Source organism: Capsicum annuum, unplaced genomic scaffold (assembly GCF_002878395.1).
Source record: "Capsicum annuum cultivar UCD-10X-F1 unplaced genomic scaffold, UCD10Xv1.1 ctg78555, whole genome shotgun sequence".
NCBI classification, from domain to species: Eukaryota; Viridiplantae; Streptophyta; class Magnoliopsida; order Solanales; family Solanaceae; genus Capsicum; species Capsicum annuum.
In genome coordinates, this window is record NW_025889054.1 from 1 (window position 1) to 6364 (window position 6364).

At 36.3% G+C, this 6364-nt stretch overlaps 1 pseudogene; it reads left to right on the forward strand.

The window, feature by feature from the left end:
- Positions 1-871: 871 nt before the first annotated feature.
- On the forward strand, positions 872-1868 carry LOC124894945 (annotated as a pseudogene).
- The last annotated feature ends 4496 nt before the right edge of the window (positions 1869-6364 follow it).

The following is a 6364-nucleotide window of genomic DNA, read 5'->3' on the forward strand; positions in this document are numbered from 1 at the left end:
TTTGTTTTTGTTGTAGAGTATCTTATTCAATTCTTTACAGTTCTAAAATCATATTCAGTATATCGTAGGCCCAAGTAACACTATAATGAGATATGAAAAGATGAACTTATCACTTCATTTTTGAGCCCCTCATGTGGGCTTCCAATCTAAATGGTTTTGCTATAACTTGCAATAAACAACTTATGGTAGTATATTTATTTTTCTTTTCAAAATGAATTCATGACTCACTTGTGCTAATCAATAGTTAATGCTAAGTTGGAATGAAGTGACATAAGAGAACGTTAGCGTGGCTGAAACTAGAAAATAAATAAACTTATTTTTTTGAGAATTTTCTGCAACCGAAAAAAAAAATTCTTGTGCCGAACACACCCGTAGGGCTTGTTTGAACATGTGAGATGAAATCAAAATTTAAAATTATGAGATAAAATTGAATTTTGTTTGGACATATAATTTGAACTTTTTGTGTTGAATATTTTCTCATAAACATAAAAATCCTAAAAGTTGTGAAAATCATCAAATTTGTCACTTTTTATACAATCTTACCAAATAAGCAAAAGTTTATAACAAAGCACTGTACACTATAACAAAGCTATTTTCTTAAAAAATACAATATTTATTGACCAAACTTTAATTCAATAAAAAAAGTAAAATTGTACATGAGTTGTAGTGTACAATATAATCCTTTCACATAGTACGAAGGATCTCCTCACATTGAGCTTGCATTTTCGATCAAATGACGGAGAAGATGAACCAACATTGTTACTTTGAACCATTTGTTGATCAATATTATTAGTACTATATCTTCATGTTCATATAGCGTGAAGATTTCATCACTGCATATTCTTGTAAATAATTATATAATACTATTCAGTCTGTGCTAAGTGACGCAGAGAATAAGCAGGCATCAAATCAACACGTGAGCCAGTGGCTTAATGAACTTCGAGATGCTGTGGACGGCGCTGAAAACTTAATGGAAGAAGTTAGCTATGAGTCTTTGAGGCCTAAAGTGGAAGGTCAACATCAAAATCTTGCAGAAACAAGCAACCAGCAAATAAGTGGCCTCAACCTGAGCTTGAGTGATGATTTTTTTCTCAACATAAAAGAGAAGTTGGAAAACACCATTGAAGCATTGGAGGATTTGCAAAACCAAATTGGTCTCGGCTTAAATGAGCATTTTGCTTCGACTAAACGAGAAACTAGAACACCTTCAACTTCTGTGGTTGAATCTGATGTCTTTGGTAAGCACAGTGAAATAAAGCAATTGATTGACCATTAATTGTCTAAGGAGGCAAGTGAAAAAAATCTGAATGTTCTCCCTATTGTTGGAATAGGGGGCATGAGCAAGATAACACTAGCTCAAGCAGTCTACAATGATAAGGTGACAGATCATTTTGGCTTGAAAGCTTGGTTTTGTGTTTCTGAGGCATATGATGCTTTCAGAATAACAATAGGGTTACTTCAAGAAATTCGCTCAATTGACTTAAAGGATGACAATAATCTTAATCATCTACAAGTCAAATTGAAGGAAAGATTAAATGGAAAAAGGTTTCTCATTGTTCTGGATGATATGTGAAATGATAACTACAATGAGTGGAATGACTTGAGGAATTTGTTCAATGAGGTATTGGAAGTATGATTATTGTGACGACACGTGAAGAGAGTGTTGCCTTGATAATACGAACTGAGAAAATTAGCATGGATACCTTGTCTATTGATGACTCTTGGTCTTTATTTAAAAGATATGCATTTGAAAACATGGACCCATGGAGCATCAGGAACTTGAAGAAGTCGGAAAACATATTGTAGCTAAGTGCAAAGGACTGCCCTTAGCTCTGAAGATGCTCGCTGGCATGTTACGCTACGAATAAGAGGTTGAAGGGTGAAGACGTATTTTGAGAAGTGAAATATAGGACCTGTCAAACATGACATATTACCAACATTGGTGTTGAGCTACAATAAACTTCCCCCACATTTAAAGCCATGTTTTTCCTATTGTGCAATATTTCCTAAATATTATCCATTTAGGAAAACACAAGTTATTCATCTGTGGATTGCTAATGATCGTCTTGTAGTACCACGGGGAGATGAAAGAATTCAAGATTCAGACAACCAATTCTTTCTCGAGTTGAGATCAAGATCATTATTCGAAAGGGTCCGATATCCTTTTCAACGGAACACAGAGGAATTCTTAATGCATGACCTTGTCAATGATTTATCCCAAATTGCATCTTCAAAACTTTGTGTCTGGTTGGAAGAGTGCCAAGGATCTCATATGTTGGAACAAAGTTGGCACATGTCGTATTCAATGGGAGAAGGTGGTGACTTTAAGAAATTGACACCGCCCAACAAATTTGAGCAGCTGAGGACATTTCTTCCAATCAATATCCAGGGCCTTTACGAACTTAAGCTTAGCAAGAGGGTGCTGCATAACATACTGCCAAGGCTAACATCTTTAAGGGCATTATCATTTGTTAAAGTATTGAGTTATTTTCTGTTATTTTTCTTTTTTAGTTTAGTAGTTTTATTTCTAAAATTCAGTTATTTAGTTGAGATAGAATAGGATTTTATTAGTATCCTAGTTGAAGATAGTGTAAGATTCCTCAAACATTGTTGTCTTCTTCTTCTTCTTCCTCTTCCTCTTCCTCCTCTTCTCCTCCTCCTCCTCCTCCTCCTCTTCTTCTTCTCCTTCCTCTTCTTCCCCTTCTCCTTCTTCTTCTTCTTCTTCTTCTCCTTCCTCTTCTTCCTCTTCTCCCTCTCCTTCTCCTCCTCCTCCTCCTCCCCCTCCTCCTCCTTCTCTTCTTCTTCTTCTTCTTCTCAATTGGTATCAAGAGCCAATTTCTTGAGGGATATTTGAGAGAGAAGACCCCAAAAAATAACCCTGTGTAAAATTCAATATACTTATGGCTTCCAGCAATTTCCCAATTTCTTCACCCCCAATTTTTTTTGGTGAGAATTATCCAATTTGGGCTGTCAAGATGAGAACATATTTGCGTGCATATGATCTGTGGGAAGTGGTAGAGGTTGGAGGAGAGGCAAATCCTTTGCCAAATAATCCAACTATGGTACAAATTAAGAATCACAGAGAAGAGGTTTCAAAAAACTTTAAAGCTCTCTTGCATACAATTAGCACTTTCGAAAGTAATTTTTGCAAGATTTATGGCGAGTGAGACTGCAAAGGAGGCTTGGGACAAGTTGAAAGAGGAATTTCACGAAAGTGATAAGATCAGGCAAATAAAAGTGATAAATCTGAGAAGAGAGTTTGAAATTCTCAAAATGAAGGATTTAGAAACTATTGAAGAGTTCTCCAACAAGTTGATGAAGGTTGTAAACCAAATCAGACTTATGGGAGAAGAGCTTACAGATTCAAGGATCGTGGAAAAGGTTCTTGTGAGTTTGCCGAAAAGATTTGAAGCAAAGATCTCCTCACTCGAAGATTCGAAGGATCTTACAAAACTGTCACCTTCAGAACTTGTACATGCTCTTCAAGCTCAAGAGAAAAGAAGATCCTTGAGGCTAGAAGAAGCTACTGAAAATGCCCTTCAATCCAAGTTTAAAGGGAAGATGCAGATGCAAAAGGAAGGTAAAATCCCAAAAACTTCTACTAATTCTAGTAGAAAAAATCAAGGCGGTTCTCGCAATGGAGTCAAGAAGAGAGAAAACTTTCCTCTATGCAAGTATTGCAGAAAAACCAATCATAAAGAGGATGATTATTGGTTTAAGGGGAAAAAACCACCTCTCCAGTATAGATATTAAAATAAACTTGGTCATATTAAAAGGTTTTGCAGAGTGAAGAAGGAGAACAACAAAGCTAACGTTTCAAAAGTTGAAGAACAAAAGGATTTTGTATTTATGCTGATGGCAGCAACAAGATTGAATGATGAAAACACATGGTTTCTGGACAGTGGTTGCACTCAACACATGACCAGCAAACAAGAATATTTTATGAAGTTAGAATCTGCCAAAGGTAGTGTCAAGTTGACCGATAAAACTAAATTGGAGATTGTTGGTAAAGGAACTGTGGCAATTGAAGCTTCCAAAGGTACTAAATTTATTCAAGATGTTTTATTGGTTCCTGCTCTTGACCAAAATCTATTCAATGTTGGTCAAATGCTAGAACAAGATTATATGTTACTGCTCAAAGATAAAAAATATGTTGTTTTTGAATCTAGCGGCCAAGAAGTGATTACAGTTGAAATGATAAAAAGAAGTTTTCCTTTGAGTTGGAACTCAAATTTTGAGCAAGTTTGTCGAAGTAGTCAATGTGAGAAGGTTATTGTGACCACCAAGCACAACGATGACGAACAGTATATCTGGGAATCACAAACAGGTGGTTCATTCACTATTACAATGGATGTAAATGTTGAGCAATTGGGCAGAGGAACAAAGGTAACTCTCTTCCTCAAGGAAGACCAGTTGGATTACTTGGAAGAATAGAGAATCAAGGACCTCTTAAAGAAGCATTCTGAATTCAATAGCTATCCAATTTACCTCTGTGCTGAGAAGACTACTGAGAAAGAAATCAGTAATGATGAAGATAATGAGCCCAAGAAAGACGATGAGGGTTCAAGTAAGCAGGCTCTACTTAAGCTTACACAAGATCAGGGTGGAAATTATCTTTTCGAGTTTGATAGCTTCCCTGACCATGACCAGTGTCGGGACTTTGTTGCCTCAACAATTACAGCTTGTGGAGAAGCAAGGAAGTCTACTTCCGAAAAATCTAATGTTCCGCATGATGAGCAACTCACTGCAATAGAAGTGGGGCATCGGATTAAATTACGACAGGAGAATAGTGAGCTGCAGAAACTCCACAGGCAATTGGTCATTGGAGGTATTCTATCAGAGGCTGAATTTTGGGCCGTTAGGAAGAGGCTGCTAGAGCAGACTGAAACAAGAAGCCAAAACAACGGGTAACTTTAAAAAATGACATGTGGAGTGTAAAACCATTATCCGATGGTTAGACGAACAAAGTTACATTTAAGTTGACTCTAGAGGTTATTTATCAGATTTTTGCTGAGAAACCAGCTGTCCGCCAAGCATATTTAAACTTTGTCCCTGGCAAGTTGTCAGGAAAAGAATTCTAGACTAAATATTCAAGGGGTTAATACCTCCACAGTACAAAAAATATTGTTGTAACTTTTGTCGAGGCTTCTGAAGATGAGGAGCTTGCAGTTTTCTTGAAGCAAGATGCTATGTTAGAATTTGAAGCTCGGAAAAAGATGAACAACATCAAGTTATATGTCTGGAGGGTGTTCATTATGGTTAACTGTGAGGAGCTTATGCCTGAGTATCTTGGATTTGTGAAGGGTGTTGTGGACTCTGATGATTTGTCTCTCAACATCTCTCGTGAGATGCTACAACAGAACAAGATTCTCAAAGTGATTAGGAAGAACCATGGGGAGAAATGTATTGAGATGTTCAATGAAGTTGCTGAGACCAAGGAGGGATTGAAGCTCGCTGATATATTTACCAAAGATCTTCCCAAAGAAACTCTTCGTGAACTATTTGGAGTTACCAGCAAACATATCAAGGAGGAGTGTTGAAGTATTGAGTTATTTGCTGTTATTTTCTTTTTTAGTTTAGCAATTTTATTTCTGAAGAAATTCAGCTATTTAGTTGAGATAGAATAGGATTTTATTAGTATCCTAGTGGAAGGTAGAATAGAATTGTATTAGTTTCCAAGTTAGAAATAGAATAGGAGTCTTTTGTCTATTTATTATCTTAGATGTGAATGAATAAACAAGTATAATATTTTTTCCCTCAAACATTGTTTTCTTCTTCTCTGTAGTCTGTAGAACAACAAAATGTGATTCTATATCATAACCCGAGTTGGTCCCAAGATCACGCACTACTTTGTCTATGGAGAGATGTCAAAACCTTACTAGGTTTTTGATTCCTAATGGGACTGAAATACTTCGGTTTGGGGTTTGTGAGAATGTTGAAATACTTTCGGTGGCATGTGGGACCCAGATGACGTCATTAGATATTTTCAATTGCAAAAAGCTGAAGCGGCTGCCAGAACGTATATATATATATATCTACACTACCATACTTTATTATTTGAGAGATGACCTTCAAAACATTGTCGTTATCCATTAAATCAATTAGCATAAGAGTGCCGTAGCAACTCCCATCTCCATAATCAGTAGTACAAGCCTATGTGCTTTTGTAGAACTTCCTTCACATTTCAGTTTAACAAAGAAAACAAATGTTCCTTACTTCTGACAATTTTAATCTGCAGCGAGAATTTTACAAGTAAACCATTAGATAACATTGTAACGATTCCAAGTTAGAGAATAATGAAGATTATATAGAGCTGTATGTAAGAGCTACATATTTCTTGTCTTAAACTTTTAATTTCACACAC